This window comes from Myxine glutinosa, chromosome 9 (assembly GCF_964187855.1).
Source record: "Myxine glutinosa chromosome 9, kmMyxGlut1.1, whole genome shotgun sequence".
Lineage (NCBI taxonomy): Eukaryota > Metazoa > Chordata > Myxini > Myxiniformes > Myxinidae > Myxine > Myxine glutinosa.
The window spans coordinates 104826245-104847793 of NC_136269.1; positions in this window are offsets into that span (position 1 = coordinate 104826245).

Below are 21549 nucleotides of genomic sequence, written 5' to 3' on the forward strand. Positions count from 1 at the left end.
GCTGCGCGTCCTGAGCGGCCGTGAGCTGCGCACGGGAGCTGGCGGACCCAAGTCAGCGTCGACACGTACACCGGTACGAATTAGCCTGTACAATTAATTCGCGTCTGTGTGTGAAGGCGCCTGTTGGGATTAGGCTAGGTAAGAATTGCTAAGTTAAGACTGCCTCTCATCTCTTTACCTTGTAAATAAAAGGCTGTACATTGTGTTCTTTTCAAACCTGTTCGCAGCATATTTTCCTTCATTGGCCTAGCATCGTCCGAAACCGAATTCGACTAGTCAATTAGGCCCATCAATCACGGAAGATAATGCCGCGACCCACACTGTGCGATCTGCTCGGCACACCATAAGGTGTGGGAACGTGCGAGGGTTCAATATCCGGACTTTCTGGCCACGTGTCTCAAAGGTAATTGGGTTCAGTGACCAGCACCCCTTCGGCTGGAGGGGTGCTGGCGATTGGAGTTGCTTCGCAACCCGTCGACTACGAGTTTAGTCGCGGCCGGCGGCCTGTGGACTGAAGGCTGAGGGGGAAACGGGGTCATAAACTGCCCCCCTTAGTACGTCGACAGACCCGGGATCCACAACAATATAAAGGGTTAATGAAATGGTTGGGGCTAACTTGGCCAGATTTTCCTTAATAGGTGACTTTCGAAATTATGTATGAATGATATGCGCATGTGCTGTGTGTGTGTGTGTGTATGTGTGTGTGTGTGTGTGTGTGTGTTTACACTGATTAGGTTCAGCTCACTTTTAACCTGCCATTGCTAGCGTGAAATCTGTGATTTAAATATATTTTAAACATAATTTTCAGAATCTAGATGAAAGAGTGACAACTTCAAAATGGTTAACCACAATTGTTCCGTTCCTGAAAGCAAATCGGACTCATGGAAATACAGTATAGGAATACAGTACAAGAAATATCCTTAACTGAGAGTTCATAGGTTCATACCATTTACTGTTAGTACATTTTCGCGTCGGCAGTGGATGCAAGGGACATCCACACACATGGATGGATGATTCAACTTTTACCAATAGATGCAAAAATCAAGTATAATTTCCTGTGATCCTGGAACCAATCAAACAATCTATCATATAAAACACGTCAGTTTGGGAGTTTGTACAGATATCTGTCCCCCTTCATAAGGGTAGGTTTCAAAAGGCCAATCTTTTACGGTCTATTTTTGAGGATTAAACAAACTCGAAAACCATTTTCCATAAAAGAGTAATTACATCTCCTCTATTGGAATTGTAGATGGTGGCTTGCAAATCGAGCCTCAAGGGAAGTGTGCAGAAGCGTTTGTTTTTAAAATAACAATAAATCCAAGGGCCAGGGAGGTGACATTTGCTGCACATGATGTGCAACACGTGCAGCGTAAAACAAGTGTTCATTTACGTCCGTAGGATGTCTAATAAATAAAGAAGATAAAAGCACACCTGACACTAGGCCCAGGCTTCAGACTTTGGCACACTGATCACGAGGCTGCACTGTCGAATAAACTGATCCAACCCGTCATTTTTGACGGTTTTTTTTACTAGTATATTTATAACAGCTGTAACACGCATCCCTCTACTCCACTTCCACCAAGCCACCTGGTCGAGAGTTTGTACTACGAGCAGGTGCCCTCTGGACGAGCTGAAAAAGTTTTCCAAGTCTTTCGTTGTGCAGAGTCACAGCCCTTTCTCTCAGGTACTTTTCCAAGTATCTTTCAGGAGGTTGGTGAGCCATTCCAAGGACCAATCATTATCCCAGACACATAATAAATTTTATTTCGCCCAGAAATCTTCAGCATCGTGGGGTTTTTGCGCATGTGCACTGAGCATTTTGGGGTGGATTACATCATTTCGAAAGTGCTGTATTGTGACAAATTTGCTCGTTTTATGCAAACCTTTATGCGAACACTTTGACCTGAAATGAAATTGGGTCAAACCAGCTCTAACAGTTTAATGCTATGTAATAGTGATGCTCTGCTCTTGGTAACCATGGCGTGCTGATGGTGAGGGGAGTGTCGTTGAAGCTGAAGGGAAAGGTGTATGCTGCATGTGTGAGAAGTGTTATGATTTATGGGAGCGAGACATGGGTAATGAACGTAGAGCAGCAACGAAGGTTGGAAAGGGTGGAAATGCGAATGGTTCGACGGATGTGCGGAGTATCGTTGAGAGAGAGGAAGACAAATGACGAATTGCGAAAGATGCTGGGAATAGAGCCTGTGATTGATGCTGTGAAGAGGAACAGGTTGAGATGGTTTGGTCATGTGTTGAGGAAGGATGAAAGTGACTGGTTGAGAAGAGTGGTGGAAATGAATGTAAAAGGAAGCAGAGGATGGGGAAGACCGAGAAAGACTTGGCTAAAGATGGTGGAAGAAGAAATGCGGGCAAGGGGGTTAACAAGGAGAGATGCAGAAAATAGGGCAAAATGGAGAAGATTGTCATGGGGACCGCAAGGCTAACCCCCGCTCTAGCAGGGAAAATGGCCTTTAAAATGCATGTTGTTGTTGTTGTTGTTGCTCTTGGTAACCAGAGTTTCATGCAAACAATCTCGAATAGGTTTTGCCTATTGCACCTGTATAAAGGGTCATTTAGAGTAATGTTAAATTCATGAGGGTACTTTAAGTTACTCGAGAAAGTCTATTTCGTGCTTTCATCCGCAGCTCAATGGAATACTGTTCTCCCCTCTGGGCTGGTGCTCCTGCCTCACACCTCGCTCGGCTTCACGCTATTGAAACCAAAGCTTTTTCTTACCTGGTTTTATGGTTTTTTATGCGAAAAAAAAGAAAAAAGAAAAAAATTCATACGAATGGTGATTGACCGTGGCACCTCAAAAAATTAGTAAAACTAATTGATTATGGTTTCCCTTTTATGTGGTTGTATTATGTGTGGAGATTCATCCTGACCTCTTATTTATTAATTGGCTCACGTGGAATGTAATTCAGGTGAGCTTATGGGTTGGTGCATCGTCCGTCTGTCACTTCGTCCATCTGTAAGCACTTGCGACTTCTCCAAAACTGCTGATGGAATTGCGACCAAACATGCCTAAAATGATCTTTGGTGTAATATAACTCAACTTTGTTCATGGAATCATCCCCTCTACCTATAGACAAGTCATTGTAAAGTGTAAAGGTCCCAAAGTACTTGAATTTCGAGCTATAGTATGGGCGCCATTTTGGATTACAGGAAAATCTTTGGCAATCTACTTCTCTCAAACCGCTCAACTAATCAATGCGAAACTTAAAATTTGTGATCAACTATTTAAGGGAAATATAGTTTGTTAACAATGACATAATCAATGAGATGGTATGACAGCCATATTGGATCATAAGAAAACCTTTAAAAACCATATTCTCTGAAACTGCTTTACTGATCAATGAGAAAATGTAAATTTGTGATCATCTTTCCATGAGAAAAAATATTTCAATATGATAATTTACATATGTGATTGACTATACGTAGGAAACATCATTTGATAACAATGACACCATTGGTCACATGATTTTACAGCCATATTGGATCAAAGAAAGACCTGTAAAATTAATCTTCTCTGCAACTGCTTAACAGCTCAATGTGTAACTTGAAATATATGATTGACTACCCTTGGGAATGTTTGATTCAAAGAAGCTGAGCCAAAAAACAATATGACCATCGGTGACGTCATAATACAGCAAGTAGGCAACATCTCAAAAAATATGAATAAATAGACACCTTGGAGTTGCACTGTATCAAATAGGGCTAATTTTGACACAACAGGAATTGTGATATCATCATTCCAGAAGTGGGAAATATCAGGAAAACTAAGGCTCTAGACAGCAGGGAGTTGTACTTCTGTGAACATCATGTCACATCATCATCACTATCTGACCTAAAATGTGTACATTATTCTAAATCCAGCTCATACATATGCCCTGATCCATCAATCAATCCACTTTTTGGCAACAAGCCTGGTGAGATGCAACACCATTGGTCCTCTATTTACCTCAGCCACTAAAGGTGGATGGAGGTAATGTTTTCACCCTAGTCTGTCTGTTTGTCTGTGAACAGAATATTTCAAGAAGTTGTGGACGGATCCGTATATGATGCGTTCCGGATCTGATGTTCCGGATCCGTATATGATGCGTTCAGGATATGATGTTCTGGATCCGTATATGATGCGTTCAGGATCTGATGTTCCAGATCCGTATATGATGCGTTCAGGATCTGATGTTCCGGATCCGTATATGATGCGTTCCGGATCCGTATATGATGCGTTCAGGATATGATGTTCTGGATCCGTATATGATGCGTTCCGGATCTAATGTTCCGGATCCGTGTATGATGCGTTCAGGATCTGATGTTCCGGATCCGTATATGATGCGTTCAGGATCTGATGTTCCCGATCCGTATATGAGGCGTTCAGGATCTGATATTCCGGATCCGTCTATGATGCGTTCCGGCTATGATGTTCCGGATCCGTATATGATGCGTTCAGGATCTGATGTTCTGGATCCGTCTATAATGCGTTCCGGATCTGATGTTCCGGATCCATATATGATGCGTTCAGGATCTGATGTTCCGGATCCATATATGATGCGTTCAGGATCTGATGTTCCGGATCCGTGTATGATGCGTTCAGGATCTGATGTTCCGGATCCGTATATGATGCGTTCAGGATCTGATGTTTCGGATCCGTATATGATGCGTTCCGGATCCGTATATGACGGTTTAAAAAAAAAAGTGATTTCAAAATGATATATAGCATGGTATTTCAAAAAGTTGTGGACGAATTATGCCAAAATTAGGTGGATGAGTTGGTTGAGAGAGGAGTGTGCACCAACAGGAAAAAGGATCAGCCAGGAACACGAGGTCTGGCAGCAAAACCAAGTTTATTCATGAAAGGGTCAAACACACGGCCATGTCGGCCGGCAACACAACTAAGCAATACCACGCCTACAGCGACACCTGGCGGCAAACACCCGAACTAACAAACAATGGCGGTGGGGCAGTGCAAAAGAGATAATTTGAGCTATTACATCGGTTTGTACCTGTAGCTGAAATGCCTCACCATCACTCAAATAAGCACATTACAACATTATGAAAATAATGCACTATTAATGCTGACGGGCCTACAAATTTAAGTTCATAGGTTTAAAATATTTTTTGCCAATTGCGTCTTTCTTGTAAGGATTGCAAGATTAGTCTCAGGCCTCGTGGTTGCATATTAACTCGAGTTGCTTGAAAATGAATAGTCAGCCCCTTGTTGGTGGCAGGCACATCACCAATTAGAAATATAATAGAGCCAAATACAATTACAATATTGATAAAACATGGTTTCCCATCGTTTCCCCTCAAACAGAATTTTCAACATAGATGCAGGTAGATATGAATGTTCCTATTGTTCAAATGGCCTCTAAGTTTCCAGATATGTTGGACTGAGTACCATTAAGGGTGAAATGCCAAATGATTCCCCCAGACCACCAATAAAGTATCATAAATCTGGGCGTAAGGACCAAAATCTGACCTGCATCCTGACATCATGACTGCCGGCATCCTGACCAAATTCCAAATTCCTGCCCTCACTACTGCTGAAAAGGCAAGAGAAAACCACCCAGTGTACCCCTTGCCAAGGAATGGCTTCGGCAGCACCGATGCTCCATAACAGAGTATCAGGATCAGGATGACAGACCATATCCCTAAACTTTGACCTTTTGTCCAAAAGCACCCACCATTGTTGTCATCCTATACCCCCCTTTTTCCTCCTCCCCAGCTACATTTTTTGCATCCTCTCGGCCCTCTATTTTCACCTGTTTTCCCATTCACTAGGTACGCAACGCTGGATCAGTGAGAGCCCCCACTCCCCAGAGTTCCCGAAGGCACATCTCCCGCACCGAGTCCAAAACAGGCCCGGTCTGCCCCACGTGGAAATCTCCACTCATGGCTTGTGGACTTCCTCTCTAGTCGTAGTCAACGTGTGGCCCTGAATGGGTTTCTCTCATCTCCCCTTCCTGTTCAGGCTGGAGTTCCCCAAGGCAGTGTTCTGAGCCCTGTGCTTTTTCTGGTCTTCATCAATGATTTCTCTGACTCTCTGCAAAATCCAGAGAGTCAGATCCTGATAAATCTCACACTCTTACGATGTCTCTCCGAAAAGACCGACTGGACAACCCTCCCATGCACTTTCTGAATAATCCTCTCCAAGAAGTTCTGTCACTCAAGCTTTTGGGTCTCACTATCTGCCATGATCTTTCCTGGGAAAACCACATTTCAAATCTGGCCTCCAAAGCCAGTCGCCGACTGGGCATCCTCCGTCGTGCGAAGTCCTTCCTTGGCACACCTGAGCTCCTCACCACATACAAGGCTTTCATCCGCAGCTCAATGGAATACTGCTCTCCCCTCTGGGCTGGTGCTCCTGCCTCACACCTAGCTCGTCTTCACGCTGTTGAAACCAAAGCATTCAGAATCATTGGAATCTCCCGCGATGAAGCTAACTCCAAGGGCCTCTCACTCACTCACCGCAGGCAGGTTGGTGGTCTTTCCGTCTTCTACCGACTCCTCTCTGGCCTTGCCCCCCCCCCCCCAGCTCTCTCTGGGCTCTGTCCCGCAAATATTCCTACAGGTCGCACAAGATCTGCCTGCAACCCTCTCATGGTTAAACTGCCAAAATCAAGACTCTCTGCTCACCTTCACTCCTTCATTCCTCTTTTCTCCCGCCTCTGGAACAAACTCCCTCACTCTCTTCAATCCCACTCCACCCTCCGGGTCTTTAAAACAGCTGTTCACCACCATCGCTTATCTTCCCCCATCCAAAACCTTGATCTTTTCTACCCCCGCTAATTTCACCACAATTCCACTTTTTTGAAATACCAACTTCTGTCCTGGAAGTCCTTGGTGTCCTTGTGTTTTATACTTCTCCCACCCCCCCCCCCACCCCCCTTCCCACGCCTCCTCCCCCCAAGCCCTCTCCCTCCCACACATCTCCCTGCTCTTCAATGTTGTGTGCTCTCAAGTGTTTGTGTGCTTCCCCTTCTCTTGTCTTCCGCTCCCTCTTTTTATATATTTTGTTTGTCTGGTTGATTTATTTGTGAAGTAAATGTTAGCTCTTTCACGAGCCTCGATTCAGTATACAAACAAAAAAAATAAAAAAATTAATCCTCTATCTCTTACCTGATGACTCCACTCTCTGCCGCTCCATTCCTCATCCCTCAGATTGGCAGCTTGCAGCCTCCTCACTCTCTGCAGACCTGGACAAAATCACAGACTGGGCAAACAAGTGGAACATGTCTTTCAATCCTGACAAATCTCACATTCTTACGATGTCTCTCCGAAAAGACCGACTGGACAACCCTCCCATCTACTTTCTCAACCATCCTCTCCAAGAAGTTCTGTCACTCAAGCTTTTGGGTCTCACTATCTGCCATGATCTTTCTTGGGAAAACCACATTTCCAAGCTGGCCTCCAAAGCCAGTCGCCGACTGGACATACTCAGTCGTGCGAAGTCCTTCCTTGGCACACCTGAGCTCCTCACCACATCCAACTACAAGGCTTTCATCCGCAGCTCAATGGAATCCGCTCTGCTCTGGAATGGAATCCGCTCTCCCCTCTGGGCCGGTGCTCCTGCCTCACACCTAGCTCGGCTTCAAGCTGTTGAAACCAAAGCTTTCAGAATCAGTGGAATCTCCCGCGATGAAGCTGATTGTGAGGGCCTTTCACAAATCACTCACTCACCACAGGCTGGGTGTAACTGGGCGGTGTGTAGGCAATATTGCGGGTTTCGTGAGACTGGTCTGCCTCGCTCTTCCAATTTTTTTTTCTTTGCTGTTATTGTTAAGACGTATTCGGTGCCACTACAGGTGCAATGTCGAGATGTATTGATGAACACAATAAACTTCATGAATTAATTCACAAAATGCAAAAACGCATCATTGTATCTCTTCTGCTTTGTTGTAAAAATATTTTTTGAAACCGGAACAAGGTTTTGTACTTAGACAGCCTGTACTTTTTCCCTAAGACTTAAGCTATCTTCATATAACCCATGGTAATTGTTTACCCAATGAAATGTTTTGAATAAATAAATAAGTTGTTAAACTCATTTTACTCTCAACTTTCTTTAACTTTAAGTGCCAGGTGCATACACCTCAAGACAATCCTCAATGAACCTCCAATTTTCGAACTCTTTCAATTCGTGCAATAAAACTCAAAGGCTTCATTTTTTCTATCGTGGTATTGTGGCGGACACAAAAGCCCACTGGCGTGGTGACATCATTCCACGCACCAAGTGGGCGGTGGCCACGCCCGAGGGGTAGGCGTGGCCTCATGATATACACCGGGCGACCAGCCCGGACCCGGAGCGGGAGCATTTCAGTGTTACAGTGTAGTCTTACAATAAAGACGTTTATATGTTACCGCTTGTCCGCTTCCTCCTTGCTCACAAGCAGCGCGCGTAACGCCGCGCTTTAGTATATTTATTCCTTTCTTCAACAAGCATATTCACCATAAATGCTGTACACGCTCCCTCGTAAAAAATGGTTAGGTCTATTTTCTGCTTTTGGGGTAATTTCTCGTAATTGTCATTGAGCTAAAAGGCACATACGTCACAGGATCACAGGATGTGACGTGGAAGGGGGTAGGAGTTCGGCGAGGTGAACAGGAGATGTTCGGTGAGCTGAACTGGTCAAATTCAAATAACAAGTTATGACCTGTTTGCTTTACAATGTAATAAGCAGTTAAGCCTTCGCTGTTGTTGAATCATTTAAAACTCCGACCACGACATAGTGTCAGAAGTGCTGAAACGGTTGAGTTTTAAAGAAACCAAGCGACGCAGCAAAAGCGCGGGAAAAAAACAAAATGGACGGTCAAAACGCAGCGGCGAGAGAACCATGGAGTGCCACCTTCACCATCCACTCTCATTGACAAGTCCACTTCTCGAAGCCACAAGAGTGGGATAAATGGAGCACTCCACAGAAAAACGTAATTTACAAGATGGCCAGATTTAATCAGAGACTGCAACAGGTCACTGAGCCAGTAGACTCGATTGTCACATCCTTGTAGTTGTAGTTGTATGTTCAGGCCAAAACTGCAATTATGGGCCACTTCATGATGAGCCCATCAGGGGCAGATTAGTACTTGGTCTGAGAGACACTACGCTGTCGGAAATAATGCATTTGGACAAAGATCTAGCTCTCACTAAAGCCACAAACAAGTATGGCGAGGCTGTAGAAATTATGTGTGTGAATTTCTGCTCACGTGTGGTCATACGGTGGTTAGATGCTTCCTGGCAAGTCTCCGTTACGCTCGACGAACGTGGTGAAACGGGAGTAAAGGTGGACGTTCCACTGAGATGCAGCAAATGCTCCCCAGAATATGGTCAAAGATCTCGGTGGGTAAACCCATCGTGAAATGTTTCTTTTTCAGGAGTTCAAAAAACCAATGCTTCGGTGTGACAAAATGAATATTCCACTGGCAAAAAAGTGATCTAAAATGGCGGAAGAACAAAAATAACCCCGGGAAGTAGAAAAGTTTGTCGGGTTGTTGTGAACAGCGAGCAGGTGATGAAGCAGCAATCTGCTGATAGTCCCGAGGGAAACCAAAGAACAGTGAAGTACAGCATTTATCCGCTCCACGTAATCGCGCCTTTTAGCTGCAAATTCCTCGAGAGTCAAAGATCCACGTAAAACTTCATTCTCTCCACCCTCGTGATGCGTCCTTTCATATTCAGAGTCCTGTTTTTAAAGGTTGTTCCTGTTTTTAAACCACGCCCGCTAGGAGCTCGTCAGTATGCGAGGAACGAGCTTGGGGAATTGATTCTGCCTGCACCGTCTGTTCATGTAGAAAATGATGCATGTAAAACTAGAAGTCACTACAAAGCAATTGGAGGAGATAAAAGGACAGCAGACAGATATAAGGAGCAATGTGAACAGTGCTATCGAGTATAGATGCTGCAATGGCCAACGAGCACAAGCAGTCATGCAATTCAAAACCATGTGCGCAGGCTGGGCCAGCTACACAGCAGAGCTAGCCAGATCAGAGAATCTGCCCGACATGCAGAAAATGGTCAACAATATGAGATGGTGGTGCCCAGCGAAAGGAACAGCCTGCCACACATGCAGGAAAAGAGGACACTTTAGCAAAGTTTGCAAATTGTCTAAAGCAGTGCATGCTGTTACGGAGGACAGTAGCCTTTTCCTAGCTACATTAGAAGCAGGACAAGACCATTGGTCGGTTGAAATTCACATGAGAAATAGTAAAGTGAAGTTTAAAGTCGACACAGGAGCTGACGTAACCATCGTCCCTGAGAATGTGTACAGAGGCTAAAGAAGACTTACCCAAAGATATGCAGCGGTCTCGGGATGGTTCGGCAACCATACACAATTAAACTGAAGCCAGATGTGATGCCCTTCTCCCTGAAAACACCCAGATGAGTCCCATTCCCTTTGATGGGAAAGGTGAAGTAGAAAATAGAGTAAATGGAGCACATAGGGGTCATTGCAGAGTAGATGAGCCCACAGACGGGTGTGCAGGTATGGTTGTGGTGCCCAAGAAAGACAAATCGGTCCGCGTCTGCATGGATCTGACAAATTTTAACTATGCAGCGAGAGGTACATTCTACCTTCAATATATGAAACCCTAGGCATGCTATCAGGAGTGCAAATTTTCAGCAAGTTAGATTCAAAAATGGGATGCTCACAAATACCACTCACTAAGGTGTCAGTGAAGTATACTATATTGGCAGAGGTTAGGGGCAGACATGTTCATCGTGAACAACAGCAACTACTTACTCGTGGATTATTTCTCACGATATGTGGAAAAAGCGCAACTTTCCCCACAAGGTCTACGGACGTAGTTGTCCATCTGAAATCAACCTTCACCCGCCATGGCTTTCTGGAAATACTTGTTACATATAACGGTCCACAGTTCTCATGGATGGACTTTGCAGCCTTTGCAATGGACTATGGGTTCAGCCATGTGACCAGCAGTCCCAAGCACGCTCAGAACAATGGGGAGGTCGGGCGAGCTGTTCATACAGTAACAAAAAACCTGAAGAAAGCGGCTGACCCGTATAGAGCATTGCTTGCGTACAAAGCAACTCCCCTGTGGAATGGATATAGCGCAACACAACTGTTGATGAGGCGAAGGCTAGGAACTACTGTTTCCATCTTTCCAGCAATGTTGGATCCAGTTCCAAATAAAAAGACAGTGGATCTCAAAAAAAAGGAGAAGAGGTGGATAGATGCAAAGTGCTTTGACAGGAGACACCGGATAGGAAACATGGGCAAGCTCACACCAGGGAGGGAAGTGTGGATCACAGATACAAAAATGCAAGGCACTGTGGCACCTGCACATCTGACTCCTGACGCCTACTTGATTGACGTGGCACAGGAGACATTCTGGAGGAACCGGCATAACCTGGTGCCTACGCAGGTGATGGAGAGTGACACTAGAGGTTCCAGAGCATCGGACCAGCCATTAGAGGCTGCACAGGCTTCACCAGCACTTACTCCTGCAAGCAGATGGGTCACACCCACCACCATCAGAACAATGTCTGGTAGAGACATAATCAAGCTTCATAGATTTGATCTGTGAGCAATGGTGGATTATCATTGAGGCTGAAGCCTCAGGCCCGCCCCATACATGAGAGGGCCCATAATAAGCTCAAAAAAAAATCACCCACATCTTCACTAATCAGCACCATATATAACAAATATATATATTTGGATTGGATTGATTTTTTAAAAGGGTTTCTTATGGAGTGGAAACTCAAATCTGAAAATCCAAAATATCACAAAATTCGAACTTCGAGGAAAAAAGGATTTAATGCATTGTCTGCTTCATACTGATTCCTCTGCTGGTGTGATGGCCACATTTAAGAAGGAGTTCACCATCAAGAGCTGTATTTGGGCAGTTGCACGGCCTAGGACTCAGTGACAGAGCCAACATTAAAAAATGCATGGCATAACTTATGCATGACCATGTTTGATGACAATGAGCAACCTGAAGACTTTCAAGGTTTTAAACTTTCAAGTGGGAAGGTGACAGCAGAATGGATACGTCATGCAAAGGGTATGAACACTGAAGTGGCCAAGGACTTGCATATGAAGATGGAGTGGATGAGTTGCGACAGTGAAGCTCCTGTAGTCTGCCAGATGACGGATGAAGAGATCGTTGAGATGGTTATTAACCCCAATGAAGAAAATAATGTCAACAGTGAAGAAAAAAGCAAATGACCATTGATCATGGAATAAAACTTGGAGAACAGTATATCAGCTTCTTTCAGGCGACGAATTTTATTGCTCACCAAAGAGCTGGATTAAACACAAGAACTGTCTCCTGCCTCTCCTGTTGCTACCCCGAGCACTTCAACTTCTACATACCGTCGTCAACATTACATTTGGTGGAAGCGGAAACAAGGAAGATTTTTGGGTAAGTACTGTACAATAACTACAGCACCCTATGTGTGCTCCCCAATCCCTCATTCCTCACCACACCCATTATTTGTCCAAGTCTCCCTCTATTTTGTTCTTCAACCATGCTGTCGGTGTCCCCCCTCTCTCTACTGTTCCTTTTGTTCTGTTGCATCCTGACTCATTCAGTGTTATAGCTCTTCCACGAGCCTTGACTTTGTATACAAAATGTATTCTTCGTATACAAAGGTAATTAAATACTTCATATACAAAAGTAATTAAATAATGTTTAATCTCCTAAAATCCGAAAATAATTTCACTCTTAACCTTGAGTCCTGGACAATATGTCATTCACGTCTAATACGTGTCAGCCAGGCTGTACTGTCCCGGAGCTTTTGCCACGTTCTTCTTCTGACACATACCTTCATTTGTGCGGTGTATAGGTAACTGACAGCTGCCTCAATTGCTCCCCCCCCAAAAATCCGGATTACGTGCATGAAGCAAAAACATGCCACTGCTTATAATTCAAAACACCTCACTGGACTGGAAAACGTGAGGACAGGAATATTGCACTGTAAAGGGTGGGGACTTGTAATATCCTCTACCACCTAGAGGTGGCGCTACACGATACACATCTACATAGAGAATTTGCTTCACTCCTCCTCCCTCCCCCACACCCCCCAAGACCACCGGCAAAGATAAAGACACCCCTATAGTATACTTTAATTGGGGTCATGCTGAAAGCAATCTTCAATCTGTGGGAAGGTGAATCCTTCCAACATGTTCATGTAAATTGTTGAGGTCACTGTGTCCTCCGCAAAGAAAAACGGACCACCAAGCAGTCATGGAGAAGGCCACAACACACATTGACCATTGGACTGTCATGTATGTGTTCAATGACTACGTGGGGGTTTTCAGAGCCCCAAATCCTCACATTGTGCCGGTTGACCTTCCCTCAATACATGAAAGCAAGCTTTGTCTGTGAACATGACCTTTTCAGGTAATCTTCATCATTCTCAGTCTGCAACATCCTCACTCTCTGCAGACCTGGACAAAATCACAGACTGGTCAAACAAGTGGAACATGTCTTTCAATCCTGACAAATCTCACAGTCTTACTATGTCTCACCGAAAAGACCGACTGGACAACCCTCCCATCTACTTTCTCAACAATCCTCTTGAAGAAGTTCTGTCACTCAAGCTTTTGGGTCTCACTATCTGCCATGATCTTTCCTGGGAAAACCACATTTCCAAACTGGCCTCCAAAGCCATTTGCGGACTGGGCATCCTCCGTCGTGCAAAGTCCTTCCTTGGCACACCTGATCTCCTCACCACATACAAGGCTTTCATCTGCAGCTCAATGGAATACTGCTCTCCCCTCTGGGCTGGTGCTCCTGCCTCACACCTGGCTCGGCTTCATGCTGTTGAAACCAAAGCCTTCAGAATCATTGGAATCTCCCGCGATGAAGCTGATTGTGAGGGCCTTTCACTCACTCACCACAGGCTGGGTGTAACTGGGCGGTGTGTAGGCAATATGGCGGGTTTCGTGAGACTGGTCTGCCTCGATTCTTCCAATTTTTTTTTTTCTTTGCTGTTAAGACGTAGACTTTTGCCATGTTGTTCTTCTGGCACATACCTTCATTTGTGCGGTGTATAGGTAACTGTCAGCTGCCTCAATTGCTCCCCCCCAAAAAATCCAGATTACGTGCATGAAGCAAAAACATGCCACTGCTTAAAATTCAAAACACCTCACTGGACTGGAAAACGTGGGGACAGGAATATTGTACTGTAAAGGGTGTTTTCAGAGCCACAATTCCTCACATTGTGCCGGTTGACCTTCCCTCAATACATGAAAGCAAGCTTTAGTGCGGGAGCCCAGAAACATTTGTTTCACATCTCGAGTACAAAAGGTTTGAGGCCTGGAATATATGCATCTATGATAGGAGACCCCAAAAAGGCAATTCTTAAGTTCTGCAATTCTGCACAGCAACCAGGGGGCGCCACCAAAGACCCCTAAATGTGACTCTTAATTCACAATTTGAGTACATCTTTCAAACTTGTCTTAAAATGTTCTCTATAGGAGTGGAAATCAGAATTCCCAATTCTTAAGTTTTCAATTTGTGTATTAGGTCGCTTAAGAACGACCTAATTAATGCTAATTAACGCTAATTAGCATTTTTAATTCACAATTTGAGTACATCCATGAAACATATGGCAATGTATTCCTTAGGTCATCCTAAATCAAGATCAGTCATTCTTAAGTATCCATTTCATGTATTAACCCACTTAAGAACGCAAAATGTACTCATTGACCCCGTCCCTGGCAAGGTGAGTGTTAATTCACAATTTGAGTACATCTTTCAAATTGGTCCCAAACTGTTCAGTAGATCATCGTGAATCAAGAACAGCAATTCTTATGTGTCCATTTCATGCATCAACCCACTTAAGAATGCAGTCAGTATTGTAACGGAATTTGGGTTGTCACTGGCTGCTATCCCCCCTCCACTCCCTGGCTGGCCCTCCCTTATATGCAAGGGAGGGGCTGGAGTGCTGACCTGAGGGCAGGCCCCAAGTAGACACCCACACCAGTGCTGAGCATGCACACACCTGTCTGGCTGGCCGGATCGAGGGTGTTCAGTTTTGGTTAAGGAAGGAGTTTTGGCCTCCCAGCCAATGGGGAGGCTTCTTCCCTAACTTGAGCCAATTACACCCTAAACAGGAAGTGCCTCTCTACAGAAATGACTGTCCTGCAGTGAATAACTGGGACCAATATACAACATTGTTTGGGGAATAATAACCAGTGACTTAAAGGGAAATATTAACACATTATCAATCCAGGTTTGTGACACTATCTTGAGGGACGAACTTTCTGGGACACCCTGTAGAGGGAGTTGTCGGTTTATCATAGGACCTAATCATGGGGAATCTCCTGCTCTTTCCCTCCATAGATTCTCTGAATCGGCTGCAGAATGTCTGATGTTGCCTGCAATGCCTAGATCACTGCTTAGGTAAGTCAACAAATAGGGTTAGGGTTTGGGGTTAGGTGGCAAAACCCCGGCAGAGGTTGTAGAAGGTGACGACTCCTTGGATGGACATAAATGTGGGGCATTGCTATGGTGAACATCACTGGCGGCTTTAACAGGTGGCGTTTGGGATGAGATGGCGGTAAAGTTCTTGTAACAAGAAACATGGTAACCCTAACCCTAACCCTAACCCAACCCTAACCCTAACCCTAACCCAACCCTAACCCTAACCCAACAAACAATACTATGCTGTCGGCCTAATAAGCATTCGGGGCCGATACAGAATTATGTAGCCCTAGGCCTAGGTGGCGCGCAGGAAATGTCCAGGCAGATGAGGGTATCCAAAGTTCTGTATGCATACCGATTTCAGGTTCGAACCACAGCTGAGTAGAAAATAATGACTTATTGCCTCAAAATTTGAAATAACTTCTTTTGGATTTCACTGACCAAAACTGACTGACTCGCCATGCTCACTGACCACCCGCTGTGATTTTATTTTTCAGACAATGATTTGAAACATGCAACCATGGAATCGGCCACCAATACTAGGCCTACTGTCCAGCCTACTGTCCAGCCTACTGTTTCATCATTGGAACGCAGATGTATTCTTCACATCCAACGCAGTGCAGACAAGAAAGCTTGTCCAGACGTTCTACCTTTCAAGGATACGCAATGGGAAGCAGTAGAAACAGCAGCAGCTAATAGACGGCAAAAGCAACATTTCCAGGACTCTGTCTATTGTGGTGTAGTTCAGAGATTGCCTACGTCTCCTGCTGAAATGGATGGTTACCATGTTTCTTGTTACAAGAACTTTACCGCCATCTCATCCCAAACGCCGCCTGTTAAAGCCGCCAGTGATGTTCACCGTAGCAATGCCCCACATTTACGTCCATCCAAGGAGTCGGCACCTTCTACATCATCTGCCGGGATTTTGCCACCTGTTTGTCTATTCTGTGAGAAAAAGATAAAACGACTCAAAGGTGGAAGCGTCGAACTGTTGGGAAGATGTGAAACCATTGAAGCCGGTGTATCGATCCAAAATGCAGCAAAGACATTAAATGACAGTAAGGTTATTCCAAAAGTAGTTGATACGGATTTAATTGCCAAGGAGGCCCACTACCATCATTCATGTAAAAGTGCGTATTTGTTGTCAGCCAATCGAGTTTCCCAAAAGGACACACGTGAAACAAAAACGCCTTCTGAGACCAGTGTGTTGGACATTTTTGCATACATTGAGCAATCTGTAATAATAGACAACAGACCTGAACTTCTTAATTCTGTATATGAACGTTATCTTGATATTTGTTCGGCATCCGCAGAAACGCCCAGGGGAAGCGCCTTCAGCCTCTCTAGGACATTGATGAGTCACTTCAAAGCGCGCATAAAGATACAGAGTTCACTTGGGAAAAGGCTTGGAAACATCTTATATAATGCAGAAACCGCAGATGATGCAATTCGTGTTGTATATGATTACACATCTACTGATGAGAGAACAATCGCCAAAGCAGCATTGCTTTTGCGCAACCAGTTGCTCAAGGTTGAAAAGGTCGACCTTCCTGAATGTCCGACATTGGAGGATTTAAGAAACGGGGACTCGTCACCCCCAAAACTTGTAGTAGATTTTTTCAATATTTTGTACGGAGGGCTAAAACCAGAGCGATATACAGAGTCAGTAAAGCGCCGCGCAAATTCGTCTAGTCAGGATGCCTTGTTCATTGTACAACGGGGTCGCGCAAAACCTGCAAAACATGTAGCTCTTGGTATGAGTGTTAAGTCGGTCACTGGCAGTAAAAAAATGGTTCAAGTCCTGAACAGGTTTGGTCACTGTTTAAGCTACAACACATTGGAAGAAGTTGAAACTGCCACAGCTGAATCCATTCAAGAACAGAAGCTTGCTTGTCCAAAAGGAACAGTCGTAGGTAAACCAGTCGGATTAGCCTTCGACAATTTCGATGAGATGACTCAAACCATGTCTGGAGCCAATTCGCTGCACGATACCATGGGTATTCTGTACCAAAATGTGCCAGCACCTGATGAAGAACGTGAAGCATCTGCTGTCATGGCAGTTTCAACCTCAACTAGTGCTCGGCAAGTAAAGACAGGCAAAAGGAAGAGAACCCTTGAGAGTACAGATACTGCACTCCAGCCATATAGGAAGATACCAAAGATGACGAAGTTCAGTTACAAAAACACTGCAGTCTACAGCCTTCCAGATGTTAGCAACAAGGCTCGCCACCTGGACCTCGTGTGGATGATGAGCCATGCCATTGGCAATGATGTATTGCCTATTATGTGGGTTGGGTTTAATGCAAGCATTTGCAGTGACCACCTTCCAAAACAAGAGGTTCTATATATGCCAAACTTACGCCAGCCTATCACCAGCCTAGAGGTCGTGCAGGAGACTCTCCTCATCACGCAGAGGTGTGCTAATGAGACGGGACAGAAATACGGAATAGTCAGTTATGATCTGGGCGCAGCCAAGCCGGCACTTCAAATACAAGTGACTGAGAAACCGAAATTTGATAACATTTTCATAATGTTAGGCCCATTCCACATCGAAATGGCTTTCTTCAAGGCTATTGGGAAACTCCTGTCCAACTCTGGAGGACCAGAAATGCTGACTGAATCTGAGGTACTTGCAACCGGATCCTTAAACGGATTTTTGACGGGGAAACATTTCAACAGGTGCAAGAGATTGCACCCCATACTAGCCCTTGCTCTTGAGATGCTACACTTCTCATCCTTCTTAGACTCTTACCCACACAGAGAAGAAACAGAAGCATTGATAAGCAGCATTCAACTGACCACGTGGGAGCAGCTTCAGTCTGCTCTAGACTCGGACGTCTTCAAAGCATGCACAGCCGCGTATGAAGCATATACCCAAGTGACAAGATCTGGAGGCCATGGTGCAACCGCCCAGTTTTGGAGAATGTATATAGATTACATTCATAAATACCACGAGCTCGAACGGGCGATTCAAACGAATGATATCGATCTCTATACATACTCACTGACCGGACTCATTGGACTGTTCTTTGCTACAAACCATGTAAATTACAGTCGGTGGCTGACAAAGTTCCAACTCGATTTGATGAACATGGAAGACAGCCATCCTGGCCTACGTCAAATACTGGAAGCAGGCGTCTTTACTGTACGACGAACAGAACATCCATTCAGTAGATGCCCGGTCGACTTGACTCTAGAACAGACGATTAACGCGGATGCAGCTTCGAGAAGAACTGGATTCACTTCTTCAACGAATAATTATGCGGCACGACTTCGCTGGATGCTTACGAAATCCACTAGAGCTTCATTCGTTAGTCTACTCCACGAAATGGCTGGGCTGATAGTCAAGGAAGACACAACTGCTGAACTGAGACCTGCACGAATAAAACGTGACGATAGAGATGTGAAAACCATGGTGAAACAAATCCAGGATAGTTGCAATCCGTTTGGGAACGAAACAGATGCAGATGCAGATTAAAAATGCTAATTAGCGTTAATTAGCATTAATTAGGTCGTTCTTAAGCGACCTAATACACAAATTGAAAACTTAAGAATTGGGAATTCTGATTTCCACTCCTATAGAGAACATTTTAAGACAAGTTTGAAAGATGTACTCAAATTGTGAATTAAGAGTCACATTTAGGGGTCTTTGGTGGCGCCCCCTGGTTGCTGTGCAGAATTGCAGAACTTAAGAATTGCCTTTTTGGGGTCTCCTATCATAGATGCATATATTCCAGGCCTCAAACCTTTTGTACTCGAGATGTGAAACAAATGTTTCTGGGCTCCCGCACTACTTTGTCTGTGAACATGACCTTTTCATGTAATCTTCATCATTCTCGATGCGACTGAGCATTTCCAAGGTAAATGCCTTGCATTTGGGTCTGTCATTTGGTTTGAGTTCCCACAGAATCTGCACCTTATAGGCATAACTCTTCAGTCTTTTATGCAAAATCCTGTGTACAGTGGTGGTTGGTAGTCCCAGTTCTCTGGATATGTGTCGGATTGATTTTCTGGGACTTTATTGAAATGATTCACGCACTCATTCAATGTCTGCTACACTTGTGCTTGTTCAACCGGTACTGTTCTGTTTCTGACAACTTCCAGTCTCCTTAATCCTCTTGTACCACTTTCTGATACTCTACGATGGCGGATTACTTCCACACCTTGGCATTTACGCCATTTTCTTTTACATCAAACCACCAGCCCTGAAAATAAAGAAAACTTTTGAGTTTCTGTTTCATATCAAACAAAGTGTATTGTTGTATCATTTGTGGTATTAAATAGTTGGAGACGACGGCAGGGATTTTCGAAGCTCCACACAGTCTCCACGTTTTCAAAGTTAAGTCTGTTCACAATTGTATTTTGTCGAAACTGTATTTATCTTTCGGTGTGGGAACCTATAGTGTGCCCCTTGGAAGTTTCTCGGTGTTTATCTTTCATAAATTAGTCGTTTGCCACGTCGCGAGCGAGGTCTTGCAGCCTCAGGCTTCCCCCGTGGAAGGTTGTTCCTTCCTTCGCTGTTTTGCTAGGTTTTTTGATTTTCCCTTCTCCCCCAAACTTCACCAAACATCTACTCTTTGTCTAACGTTGTAACCCACCCCCCCCCCCCAAAAACAAACAAAAAAACAAAAACAAACTTATTTCCCTTTCTCCTCGTGTGCTTTTGTTCCATCGTGCGCCTCTGTCCATGTGCGCTGTCCCGCCCCGCCCCCATTATCCCCTTGCCTTCCACCTTCTGCCCTGTTCAAGTGACTCGTGGTGTCCCTTTCGGCTCCCTCTCCCCGTTGGTATGTTTGTGAATATAAGATTGTTCTTCACGGTTCTGTTTAAATATGTTTAAACTTTCCCCTTCAGTGTTTTATTCAGTGGTTTATTACAACACGCTGTTTTTCTTCCTATTTAAAAGGCTCCTTTCAATTTCCTCTTCAACTCATTCCAATTCAAAAAAATATTCAATCTCTTCTAATTCTTTCTCACGACATGCTCTAAATTCTCATTCATTCCACCCCTCCTCCATCGTTCTCAAATGGATCGCTAACTTGAAAATCACAACAAACCCAATTTGTTACAATTGTTCATCTTTCATTAATCATCCACTTTCTAAATGTCCCCCATGCCCCTCCCCTCCAAATCTCCCCCCTTGCCCCTCCCCTCCAAATCTCCCCCCTTGCCCCTCCCCTCCTAAACTCCCCCCTTGCCCCTCCCCTCCAAATCTCCCCCCTTGCCCCCTCCCCTCAAAATCTCCCCCCTTGCCCCTCCCCTCCTAAACTCCCCTCTTGCCCCTCTCCTCCTAAACTCCCCCCTTGCCCTTCCCCTCCTAAACTCCCCCCTTGCCCCTCACATTCAAAACTCCGCCCCAACCCCTCCCCTTCAAATCTACCCCCCAACCATCCCTCCCAAATTCTCCCTCCTCCCACCTCCTTCTCAAAGCTGCCTCCTCCCCACTTTGTCTCCATTCTATCTCATACCTCCACCTCCCCCAACCTTCGACCTTCCTCTGCCCCCCCTCAAACAACCCCTCACTGTGCCTCATCCCATCACCATCAAACCTTTCGTCCTCCTCATCCTTCCTTTTCTTGTAACTCTTCTGTAATCTCTGCCACACTATCAACTGCTCTTCCTACCTCCCCCTCTCATCCTTCATCTGACCCTACCCCTCCCCTCTCCTGCACCCGATGCTCCCCCTCTCTCCTCATTAACGGTATGGACCTCAAACATCCGGGGCCTTCGCTGAAACCTGATTGATCTCTCCATTCAGGTTGCTTCTGACAATCCAGACTTGATCTGCTTAACAGAAACTTTCCTCCTTCAAGATGTCTCTGATTCCTTAATATCTCTTCCTGGTTACTCCCTCCTCCGGTATGTTAGACCTGAGCCTCGTCCTGGTGGTGGGGTGGCTATCTTTATCAAAAACTCTCTTCCTCACTCTCCTTGCACTGCCCTCTCTCCACCCCACCCCCAGGAGTACCTCTGGCTACGGCTTCCTCTCCGCTCACACCTGTTGTTCATATGTGTTCTGTACCGTCCTCCAAACAGTGATGACTCCATTTACATTTCGCTGTCGGACAACATGGACCAACTTCTATCAACTCATCCAAACTCTCTCTTCCTCATATGTGGCGACTTCAACTGTCACCATGCCAGCTGGCTGGGTGTGGGTTC